Source organism: Rutidosis leptorrhynchoides, chromosome 8, assembly GCF_046630445.1.
Source record: "Rutidosis leptorrhynchoides isolate AG116_Rl617_1_P2 chromosome 8, CSIRO_AGI_Rlap_v1, whole genome shotgun sequence".
Classification (NCBI taxonomy): Eukaryota; Viridiplantae; Streptophyta; class Magnoliopsida; order Asterales; family Asteraceae; genus Rutidosis; species Rutidosis leptorrhynchoides.
In genome coordinates, this window is record NC_092340.1 from 331,279,163 (window position 1) to 331,292,795 (window position 13,633).

Consider the following 13,633-nt stretch of genomic DNA (forward strand, 5'->3'; position numbering starts at 1 on the left):
ATATCTGTTCATCCTCAACTTCTCCCTTTAAAGTCCAGGGAAATAACATGAGGTATATCTGTTCATCCTCAACTTCTCGGATTTTAAATAGTGTGCAGATCCTATTAAAGGTACGTAAATGTTCATTTAGATCTTCCTTCGGCGCACCACTAAATTGGCATTGATTTGTCACCATGTGTAGAATTTGTCCTTTGATTTCATAATCTGGCGCATTAATGTCTGGATGAGTAATTGCGTGACCTTGGCCAGTGCGTTTAGCTCTCATTCGGTCTTCCATACTTAAAGGTTCCAGATTCTCCATAATTGAATTTGTTGAATCGGAATCACTAGAGGATTCTGATTTAATGGTTCGTTCCTCAACAATCTCTGTTTGTATGATTGGTGATTCCGGAGGAAAGTTTAGTGGTTCGGGATCTACGAATCGTTCCTGAATATTCTCCGGATTCTCAATTGTGAGGTCGGGTTCAAAAAATGGATTATCGGAAATTTGAACTGAAGTACTTGGTTGACGATTCCAAAGAAAAATCAACGGCAGTAATATTTGCTAAATGTCTTGATCTAGTTACAGGTGGTGAACGTACAAAAGGTGGTGAACGTCTTGCTCGGTGCATTCACTGAATATCCTATTAGTTTTTAAAAGGAAAGAAAAATTATAATAAGTTATCCAATCAATAGACTTTTCTGATTTTACCCACGTTTCGAATAGCCAAAAGATGCAGCAGAGGGGCAGGATTCGTTTGTTCTCAATATAATTGAGGACTGTTTGGCTCCAATAACCCGGTCCACGTACAAATCCAACTATTACTACGAACTAGAAAATTTTGATGTCTATTAATTTAACCACTTAAAATAAATTTTCGTAATTTTAAGAAATTTAGATAAGAAGTAGAATAAAAATCTATGTCCTAAAACTAGAATAGCGAGAAATAAGAAAGAAAAATAAAAAGTGACGGAAAAATAAAAGAAACTTATAACACTTAAAAACACTTGACTAACCTAACCTTATTACTACAACTAACTTAAAATTATAATCGCAAATTGAGATTACTAATTGGAATGATAATTGATACATAGGTAAAAGTCGTCTAAAAATATTAAAGCTTACAGGAAAAACTAAATCCCAAATGGAAATAACTTAAAAAGAAGCTAAAATCTAAAAACTGCGTCGCAAAATTCTAAAGCACTTAAATCTTAGTCTAAAGAAAAAGCACTTAAGGAATTCTACGGCAAAGCCTAAAAATCTAGAAGTAAAAATAACTATGGCAAAGACTATGAATTAAAACTAAATATGAGCGAAAAATACAAATATTACGCTAAAACAATTAAAAATGGACAAAATATAAAAATATACAAAAAGTTGTAAAAAGTACAATTTTTTTATAAAAATATTATTTTATATTATTTTATAAAAGTATTAATTTAAATATATAAATAAAACTAATTAAAACTTAATATAACTAAATGATTAAAATTAAATATTAATTTAATTAAAACCTAAATCTTAATTAATTAATAATAATAATTATTAATCCGTATTAATTGCAGTTAGGGTTTCTGGCAGGCGTGTCAGAAAAAGCCCCGCGAGTCGCGGTATTTCAAGCACCAAACCCCGCGATTCGCGGGGTTTCAAAATTCAACCCTGGAACAGTTTTAAATCGACGCGTTTTTTTTAATTGTTTTATATTTTCTGTTTTAATAAAAGTATTTATATAATAAAAACTTATATCTAAAAACTAAAATAGAAATATTTTATAATTTTATAAATAAAAATCTTAAAACTAGATTTATATATATATATATATATATATATATATATATATATATATATATATATATATATATATATATATATATATTTTTTATATTAGCGTTGCGCTTTCGGCGTTTAAGAAGTTCCCCGGCAGCGGCGCCAAAAATACTTGATGTTTGCAGCGGGGTATACGAAATACTTATTAATTTTAGAAGAAAATACTATTAAATACGATACAATTTTACACAAGATATTTATTTATTTAGAGAATGGATATACTTAAACCTTGCTACAACACTTATAGGCAGTGTACCTAATCGTACAGTAGTGTAGTTTTTAGTAAGTCCGGTTCGTTCCACATGGAATCTTTTTAAACAAAGCTTAACGCTATATTAGTTTACTTTTATAAAAATACACATATATATATATAAGTAATATTATTATTATAAAGGGGGGTTTTTACCGTTTAATGACCGGTTTGTCGATTTTAAAACTTTAGTCGCAGTTAAAACCAAATGTAAAATAATAAATACAAGACTTAATTTAAAGCGTAAAGTAAATAACGATAATGAAATTGCGAATAATAAAAGTGCGATAAAATAAACTTACGATAATTAAAAAGTACGATAATTAAAAGTGCAATTAAATACAATAACAATAAAAATGCGATAATTAGAAGTGCAATTAAATATAAAATAAAGGAAATTAAATATGAAATAAAAGAATTATGCTTATTTAAACTTCCGTAATCATGATGTTCGACGTGTTGATTTTAGTTTTATGTCCATGGGTTAATTGTCCTTTGTCCTGGATTATTTAATATGTCCGTCTGGTTTTTGTCCATAACAGTCCATCAGTCATAAATATAAAGTGCGAGTGTCCTCGTCAAATTATCCTTATACCCGAAGTTAAATATTCCAACTAATTGGGGACTTAAACTGTAACAAGATTTTAATACTTTGTTTAATAATTACACCAGGATGTCGACTGAGTGTAACCCAAAGTTTTAATATTTTGTTATCAATTATACCAAGTGTCCATGCACATAATTTCACCCCTGTTTTAATTATTCTAGTGGCTATTAATCCATTCCCGTGTCCGGTTAAATGAACGATTATTCGTACATATAAATACCCCGCCCATCGTGTCCGATTGAGTGTATATGGTAATTTATAGGGACGCCCAATTGTAAATCTTTATATTAACATTAACAAACTATCATTTAGTTAAACAAATATAAAGCCCATTAATAGCTCATAGTCTAATTTCCACAAGTGTCGTTCTTTTATCCAAACCCCAATTATGGTACAAAGCCCAATTACCCAGTTTTAGTAATTAGCCCAACATCATGATTACTTCGGATTAAATAAGCATAATAATAACTTAGCTACGAGACATTAATGTAAAAAGGTTGAACATAACTTACAATGATTAAAAATAGCGTAGCGTTACACGGACAGAATTTCGACTTACACCCTTACAATATTCGCTAACATACCCTTATTATTAGGATTAAAATTAAAATTAAAATTAAAATATAAATTATATATATATATATATTTTACGTATATAGATAGAGAGAATGATATATGATCAAAAAATGCTCAGAATTCGGTTGCTTTTATAGGGAGTTTCAAAACTTGGGGCTCCGCGACTCGCGGCCCTTTTGGCCTTCAAACTCCGCGAGTCGCGGAGTTTGTAAATACAGCTCACCAGCTTTTGGAGTCTTTCTTGCCGACGATTTATTTATAAATATAATATATATATAATTAATATAATTAATTATATATTATATTATATTTATATACATAGTTAACTTGTAATTTTTAGTCCGTTGCGTCGAGCGTTGAGAGTTGACTCATGTCCCGGTTTCGGATTTTCGAACGTCCTTGCGTACAATTTAATATCTTGTACTTTGCGTTTTGAATCTTGTACTCTTGTAATTTCGAGACGTTTCTTATCAATAATTGGAACCTCTTTGATTGTCTTTTGTACTTTTGAGCTTTTTGGTCGTTTGCGTCTTCAATTCGTCGAATCTGTCTTTTGTCTTCACCTTTTATTATTTAAACGAATATCACTTGTAAATAGAACAATTGCAACTAAAAGCTTGTCTTTCTTGAGGAATAATGCTATGAAATATATGTTCGTTTTTAGCATTATCAAATATTCCCACACTTAAACGTTGCTTGTCCTCAAGCAATATCGTCTTGAAATACTAGAATCACTTCTTTATTCTTCACACTTTGTACATCAGTGATTTCTATACGGCGGTATAAACAATGGTAGTAACGATATGGTTTACAGTCCCACATGACTATAAAAATTTAGATCCATTAAGGAAATTGGATCTTTATGAAAACATTTGATCTTTTGAAAATTAAATCTAGTTTTTACCCTAGATAAGTTTTCCGGAATAACCCTTTACCGGTGTTTGCAAAATATTTTTGTGGGTTTGGTGGGTTTCAGATTTGAAAATTTTAGCTCAAAACTTATGGTTTTGTGTCACCCACTTGCTAACCTTGTATTTGGAAAGCAACACGTCCAGTTTACTTGTCCCGTATATTACCTTTCGGTAAACTACCGTCCGGTTGTAAAGGAAAGCGTTGAACAAGCAACTGTTAAGGCAATGTCCCCTGACATGCTTTTAATTATGGTCTATAACGTATTGGACGCAATTACTATCCTTGGTAGGAGCAATAGTAAAGCTCACCCTTATGATTTTTTGGTCTGGCACAAGGTCCTGTCTTTGACCATGCTATGCAACCACCGTTCTTACGGTTGACACCCGATTTGGTTCAGGTGACCTAATGAATTCCAGGTGAATTCCTAGGATTTCACGTTCAATGGTAATGAACGCATTGAAAATAGGGTTTTCAGAAAACAAATCGGTTTGTAATTTTGATCAAAATATTTTCTCGTTCAAGCTCGAGTTTAGATATCATTGAATTCCATGAGTTTGTAATTCTCAATCTTTAAGGTCAATCTCAAGGATTGAGTAATATCAGGCTTAAAAGCTGATTTTTGATCTTTTAAGGAGATTATCCTTTCTGGGGATCTGATTCATTAGTCTTATCCAGTTAATTTGCATGGTGCCCCCCATTTTACGAGATAAATCCTTCTCATGGTTAGGATAAATCTGACCACTTGGCGACCCTGTTTAATGCTGAGGTCCGTGGATTTCCTGCTAATTTTAGTGATGACTTTTCTAGATTTTTCGTCAACCTACAGCTGGTCTGGACGACAACTTTACTTCCTTTTAATGATGGAATTGATTCATCGTGTAGATCCATCTTTCTTATAGTAAATCAGGTAAAACTTTTTAGTTTAGTCCAAAGCAAAAGTATTTTCAGTTATTTGTACAAAAATATGTGATATATGTTTTGAATAACTTGGTAAATTTTCCCACACTTGGCTTTTATTTTCTTTTTTATCATCCTCTATTCCATTTTAAATGAATTTTAACATTTTGGTTTGTTTCTCAATTTATGTCCTTTCCGAGGTTACAATAATTTCGGTGTTAAAACCTAGTTTTATCGTTCATAAATATGTATAAACATGATTTTGAGTTCATTTAATTGAAAATTTGTAAAAATTTTACTAGAATTGGGTAGTCAGTATATAAGACTAGGGCTGTTCTTTATTATCAGAGAGCACTAGATTCTAATACAACTACTGCTTTACTAGTATTTTTAATGGTAACCAAGTTTTAAGATAAACATTTTAAAATCCGAAAGAATTTAACCCCTTCCCACACTTAAGATCTTGCAATGCCCTCATTTGCAAGAAATCAGTAACAATTTAAATTATTGAGGGTGATTTGTGTGAAAATGATTAAATTTTTACCAAAGTTTCCAAATATATTGGCGTTTGTTTGCTGAATGATAAATGGTGCACATCATTTGTTCATTCCGTCTTGTTGTTATTTCACATATATTTTGCATCTTGTCGTCAAAATTAGTTGCTTTTGCTGAACTTAATGCCAATCTTTGAAAATGCGTTTTTTTACCCTGTTGTGTACATAAGATAAACTGCAAACATATATACATATTTTTGAAGTTTGGTATATTACCCCACATTCAAAAATTATTAAAATCTAAGAATAAAAGTTAGAAAATTATAAAAGCTATTACAATATTATCATAAGTATTAAATGTATCAACATTACAAATTACAAAATAAATAAAACTAAGTAGACTAGGGATGATACTGGTACCAATAGGGGTTCCAAGCATAACCATAGGTGCTATAGAATGCTTCAGCAGGGTTATACGTAGGATACGGTGGTTGCATCTCTATAGACCAGGGAGGGAATATGGGTTTTGGTGTAGGAATATAGTTTCTACCTATATGTTGGCAATGAGCTATGATTTGGTTCTGATGAACTTGCCAATCTTCAAATGCTCTCTGTCTAGCATTTTCGCACTCCTGTGAAGCTATAAACCTTTGCATTTCTTGCATCTCATTTCCCCCTCCTACATTACCTTGCTGTTGGTTTCTCTCAACCTGTGGATGTCTACCATGGTATGGTACTGCGGCGTTATTTCGCCTCTTCAAAACTTTCGCACCATGGTATACATTTAAACCTATAGTATCGCGGGGTTCTGGTTCTTCGACTAATAATCCCCCCCGACTTATATCCACACCGAGATATTCAGCAATCAAAGTAATAAAAATACCACCTCCTATTATGCTATGCGGTCTCATCCCCCGAACCATAGCTGATAAATAATAACCCACACAATACGGTATACTTACAGCGCTTTGTGGGTCTCGAATACACATATGGTAAAACAAATCCTGTTCATTTACTTTTTCCTTGTTCTTACCCCTTTGTGTAATCGAATTAGCTAAAAACCTATGAATTACTCTTAATTCAGCTCTATCTATATCCAAATAAGAGTAATTTCCCCCTTTGAAACGGTGATGGCTTGTCATTTGACTCCACACACCGTGTGTATCAAAATTTTCATCTATCTTTCTACCATTTAGTATCAACCCTCTACAATCGGCAGATGCTAACTCCTCAGGCGTATATATACGTAAAGCCTGAGCCATGTCTAGTAAAGACATGTGGCGCATCGAACCTCCTAACAAAAATCTAATAAAAGATCGATCGGTTAAACTAGCTACCCGATCATTCAACTCTATACTACACAACAATTCTTCACACCATACTTTATATACAGGTCTACGCATGGTGAATAAACGTACCCAGTCATTAAAAGTAGAATTACCATACCTCTGTGCAAGTAATTCCCTAATTGGCCCGACCAATTCTACAGCTTCTAAGGGTCCCCATTCTATGACCCTAGGTACCTCAACAACCTTAGAATGAAGAGTATACAAATCCCTTTGGTATTTTGGATAATCTATCCAAAGTCTGTCAAATCTCAGGTTCGGGTGCAACTCTTTCAAGTGCATATCAGAAAATATCATGACTGGGTGAGGTATATCTTGCTTGTAGTAGTTATCCACCTCCTGTTGTTCCGCATTCTCAGCAGGAGCATTGCGAGCTTGGGATGAAGATTCACCCCTTTCAGTCTGCAAAACACATCAAACACAATTTTTGTGCATCCAAATATGCATTAGTGTCAGCAAAATCATCAATCAAAATAATTACAATGACATGATCAATTTATATCAAACTTAAGCTCATTTTCACATTTTTATCAAATCTACACTTTTTCAAATAAGCATATACAAAAATGTTCGCCAAGTTCATAAGCATTCAACTCAAATAACATGTCAAAATAATCATTACTAGCAATTAAACAAGTTTCAAATGGCATTATCTTTCAAAAATCAAGTTCATGAATTTTAGACTTGAAAAAGTCCACTTTAATTCTCAAAATCATGTTTAGGCTCAAAGTTTGGATCATTTAACTACCTAAACATGTTACACTACTTAATTTAGCAACAATTCATGAAAAAAATCGGCCATAACCTGTTTATATCAAAAAGCCCCAAATTTGCTCAAGAACACAAACCCTAGATTACTCAAAATTTGAAGTTTAAGGTTTCTAATCATGTTAAATAGCATCAATCTAGGTTATACAAGCATAATACATAAAAAATTTAAGCCTAATTACACTAAAAAGCATCAAAATCAAATTGGGGAAAAAATTGCTCAAGAACACTAATTTCGGATTAAATGGTGTTTAGGTGTAGAAATTTACCGTTTTTCTTGAGTAATTCCTAGATAGCATCCTTCTCAACATGATTTTAGTAAAAGATTTGATGATTAATGGTTAAAAATTGTGATTTTGGGGTGTATTTTTCGGGTTTTTGTGGAGTATTTTCGCAGTGTTTTCTGTGGGTTTTGTGTGGACTGAGCTGTTTCAGCTCTTATTTTTTTTTCTGTAATCCGACCCCTCCGCGACTCGCGGTGAATTACTCTTCAAACTCCGCGAGTCGCGGAGTTTGTTTTTTTTTTTTGTTTTTTTTATAACATCTTATATTAATTAAAACAATTAAGTAATTAATTTTAAAATTTTGTTTCCCTTGTTATTTAGGACGAGGTCGTTTCGGATCGATGTCCTAGTCCGTTCCTCGACAAAATTTTAAAATTTGTTTTTTTTAGCGATTGTTTTAAAAGCTAAGATTTTTGGGTTTTTTAATGTTTTTGGCATACTTTAATTCAATAAGATTAAAAATAATGATAATAAAAGTTCTCGTCCCTATCTCGGGTAAAGCAATTTCGGTTCAAATACCTAGTCTTCAACTTACGACGAATTTTTAAAAATCATATTTTTAACTTAATGAGATAAAGTAAATTTTTGTTTTTAAATTCACACAATTTAAATATAAAATTCAAAATTAATATTAAAAATTCATACCAAACTTAAAATTTGAAATGCATAAAATTAAAAATTCATATTTTAAAAATTAAAAATTCACACCAAACTTAATTTGAAAATTCATATTATAAATTCACACCAAACTTACAATTTAAAATGCATAACATTAAAAATTCACACCAAACTTATATTAATTTTTTCAAATATTTACAATTTTAAAAATATTGTTTTTACAAAGTTTACAATATTAATTTAAGATTTATATATTAATTTTAAAAACATGGTAAAAATAAAATTAAAAATCTTTTTGGCTTTTTATCCCACTTTAATCAATCAAATATTATCAAAAATATGCGCCCCTCTTTTCGGTAAAGTAATTTCGGTTCCAAGACCTAATTTAACTCATGACGAATTTTTGAAATATTTTGGGTTGATTGATTAAAGATATTTATACCTTAAGAATAAACGTTAAATTTCGCAGTGATGTAATAAATTTTTGAATGATATCAATAATTTCGGTCGCCAAACCTAATTTTATTCAATACCAATTTAATACTTTTTAGCGAACAAATTAGCGTTTATTATCAAAAGATTAAAAATAAAAATAAAAAAATAAAAACTGTACAGACATACCTGTGAAATAGATTTCTTAGTTATATGATCTATCCCATTCATAAGATAGTCGGTTTAATTAGTTTTCCATAGCTACATAGGCGTAACCTCGAGCATTCAGTGTCTTTTCTTCTAAACATATGAACGGTCCGTCTCTGCATAAAGTAACAAATTCGGTGTTTGAATAGGTTTGATTATTTGAACATTTACCTCCATGTGACCATTTTCCGCATTTGTGACATCTTTCTAGGTGTCGTGCTCTTCTTTTTGCTGCGGATTTTGATTTTCCTTTACCAAATTGTAACTTATTATCTTCGCATCTGGATTCTTTTCTAACTCCGTCCATTCTTTCTCTGATTACTGATACTATTTCACTCGGTAGTATGTCATTATTACGTTTAGTGATCAAAGTGTGTAGAATTAGACCATGGTTTAGTTCACAGGCAGTCTTCATTTCGTAAAAACCTAAAAAAAATAAAAATTCAGAATGGGGGGAGAAGACTAGTTCTTTAGGGTCTGCTAGGGAAAGACCATTCGGGTTCCATTTTCGAGAACTACACGAAAACAGACAATCTAACTCTAATAGAAATACATATTATCCTTTAAATACTTGATTCTCCCCACACTTAGTTAGCTGTGGTGTCGAAATTGTGATTAACTTCATTGTCGACTTCCATCGGACCATGTATGTAATGTTTAACTCTGTGACCATTAACTTTAAATTCAATTCCATTTGAATTTATCAATTCTACTGTTCCGTATGGGAAAACTCTTTTGACTATGAATGGTCCAGACCATCTTGATTTCAATTTTCCAGGAAATAGCTTGAATCGTGAATTGAAAAGAAGAACTCTGTCTCCTTCTTTAAATTCTTTTGAACTTCTGATTTTTTTATCATGCCATTTTTTCGTTCTTTCTTTATAGATTAACGAATTATCGTATGCTTCATGTCTTAATTCTTCTAATTCGTTTAATTGACTTAATCGTAGATTTCCAGCTTCATGTAAATCAAGATTACATGTCTTCAAAGCCCAAAACGCTTTGTTTTCAATTTCTACTGGAAGATGACATGCTTTTCCATAAACAAGTCTAAAAGGTGTGGTTCCAATTGGAGTTTTGTAGGCTGTTCTAAAAGCCCAGAGTGCATCCTCCAATTTAATGGACCATTCCTTCGGATTTGATCCTACGGTTTTCTCTAGAATACGTTTTAAAGCTTGATTGGTATTTTCAACTTGTCCACTTGTTTGTGGATGATATGCGGTGGAGATTTTATGAGTTACTCCATATCTTTTAAGAACTTTCTCAAGTTGATTATTACAGAAATGAGTACCCCGAATACTTATTAAAGCTTTCGGTGTTCCAAACCTTGCAAAAAGACGTTTTAAAAAGTTGACTATAACTCGTGCATCGTTAGTTGGGAGAGCTTGTGCTTCCGCCCATTTAGATACATAATCAATGGCTACGAGTATATATAGATTATTATGAGATTTTGGAAATGGACCCATGAAGTCAATACCCCAAATGTCAAATACTTCACATACTTGGATGACATTTTGTGGCATTTCATCACGTTGACTTATTTTTCCGGCCCTTTGACAAGCATCACAGGATTTGCAAAGAAGGTGTGCGTCTTTATAAATTGTAGGCCAATAGAATCCAGCATCATAAACTTTTCTTGTTGTTAGTTGAGGCCCATAATGCCCTCCTGTTGGTCTTGTGTGACAATGGTTTAATATTTTACTGGCTTCATCTCCAAATACACATCGGCGTATTATTCCATTGGGATAACTTTTAAACAGATGTGGATCTTCCCAGAAATAGTGTTTTATATCACTGAAGAATTTCTTTCATCTTTGGTACGATAATCCTTTTTCAAGGAATCCACAAACTAAATAGTTTGCATAGTCTACAAACCATGGAATTTCTTTATAATCTATCTTCAATAGATATTCATCAGGAAAGTTGTCTTGTATGGCCGATTCATTTAGAACTTCTAATTCGGGATTTTCAAGACTAGAAAGGTGATCAGCGGCGAGATTTTCTGCTCCTCTTTTATCTCGGATTTCAATATCAAACTCTTTTAAGAGTAAGATCCAACGGATTAATCTTGGTTTAGCATCTTGTTTTGAAAATAGGTATCTAAGAGCAGAATGGTCGGTATAGACCACCGTTTTTGCTAGAACTAGATATGATCGAAATTTGTCAAAAGCAAAGACAATAGCAAGTAGTTCTTTTTCAGTAGTTGTATAGTTCGTTTGTGCTCCTTGTAACGTCTTACTAGCATAATATATAGGTTGAAATTGTTTTTCAATCCTTTGTCCTAAAACGGCTCCCATTGCAAAATCACTTGCATCGCACATTAGTTCAAATGGTAGATTCCAATTTGGTGTTATCATGATCGGCGCATTAGTGAGTTTCTCTTTAAGAATATTAAAAGATTTGATACACTCATCAGAAAAGATGAATGGAGCATCCTTTTCTAGGAGTTTATTCATAGGAGTGGCAATTTTAGAAAAATCTTTTATGAAACGTCGGTAAAAACCGGCATGCCCTAGAAAACTCCTAACTCCTCTAACATTGGTGGGATGTGGAAGTTTAACAATTACATCTACTTTAGCTCTATCCACTTCAATTCCTTCTTTTGAAATTTTATGACCAAGAACGATGCCTTCTTTAACCATGAAATGGCATTTCTCCCAATTAAGTACTAGATTTGATTGTTCGCATCTAATAAGCATTCGTTCCAGATTAACTAGACATGTTTCAAATGTATCATCGAAGACTGAAAAGTCATCCATGAAAACTTCCATGCATTCTTCTATCATGTCATGAAAAATCGCCATCATACACCTTTAAAAGGTTGCAGGGGCGTTACAAAGTCCAAATGGCATGCGTTTGTAAGCAAAAGTACCATAAGGGCACGTGAACGTGGTTTTCTCTTGGTCCTCGGGTGCTATTGGAATTTGAAAATATCCGGAAAATCCATCTAGAAAACAATAGTAACTATTTCCGGCTAATCTTTCCAACATTTGATCTATGAAAGGTAAGGGAAAATGATCTTTTCTGGTGGCGTCATTTAATTTTCTATAATCAATACATACACGCCATCCTGTTACAGTCCTAGTAGGAATAAGCTCATTTTTCTCATTTGTAATGACAGTCATGCCACCCTTCTTAGGTACGCATTGAACTGGGCTTACCCATGGACTATCAGAAATTGGATAAATTAAACCTGCATCTAGCAGTTTAATAATCTCTTTTTTAACTACATCTTGCATATTAGGATTTAGTCTTCGTTGGCGTTGCACATACGTTTTATGACCTTCTTCCATAAGGATTTTATGTGTGCAATACGAAGGACTTATTCCTTTAATATCATGAATCTTCCATGCAATGGCTGGTTTATGAGCTTTCAACACAGAAATGAGTTGTGATTTCTCATTTTCAGTAAGAGAAGACGATATTATTACAGGTAATTCAGATTCACCATGTAAATAAGCGTATTCCAAATGGTTTGGAAGTGGCTTTAACTCTAATTTCGGAGGTTCTTCTATCGATGATTTGTATCGATATCTGTCTTCTTCTTTTAGCATTTGAATTTCTTCAGTTGTTGGTTCATATCCATTAGCTATAAGTGTAGCTAACATTTTAGCTTCATCAATTTGTTCATTACCTTCTCCTAAAGAACATTCTCCTGTTCCTTGTAATTCTGGAAATTCTTCTAATAATTCTGCATGTGCATCTATGGTTTGAATATAATAACATGTATCATCTGCAGATTGTGGTTGTTGCATTGCTCTATCAACTGAAAATGTAACACTCTCATCCTCTATACTTAGGGTCAATTTCTTACCGAACACGTCTATCATTGCTTTAGCCGTGTTTAAGAATGGTCTTCCTAATATGAGAGGAACTTGAGAATCTTCTTCCATGTCCAGAACAACAAAATCTACTGGAAATACTAAAGTACCAACTTTAACCAGCATGTTCTCCATTATCCCTCTAGGATATTTTATTGATCTATCGGCTAGTTGTATACTTATTCTGGTTGGTTTCAATTCTCCAAGGTCTAGTTTAGCGTATAGTGAATACGGCATTAGATTTATACTAGCACCTAAGTCTGCCAATGCTTCTATTGAACTAAGACTACCCAGAAAACATGGAATTGTGAAACTTCCTGGATCAGATAGTTTTTCGGGTATCTTATTCAACAGCACTGCTGAACAATTAGCATTCATAGTAACAGCCGAGAGTTCTTCCATTTTCTTTCTATTTGAGATTAGATCTTTCAAGAATTTAGCATATCTAGGCATTCCTGAAATCACATCAATGAAAGGAAGATTTACATTTATCTGTTTAAACATATCCAAGAATTTGGATTGCTCGGCTTCAAGTTTCTCTTTCTTCATTTTACTCGGGTAAGGAAGTGGTGGTTGGTATGGTTTAACATAAGGTTTAGCCTTAACTGTGTTAT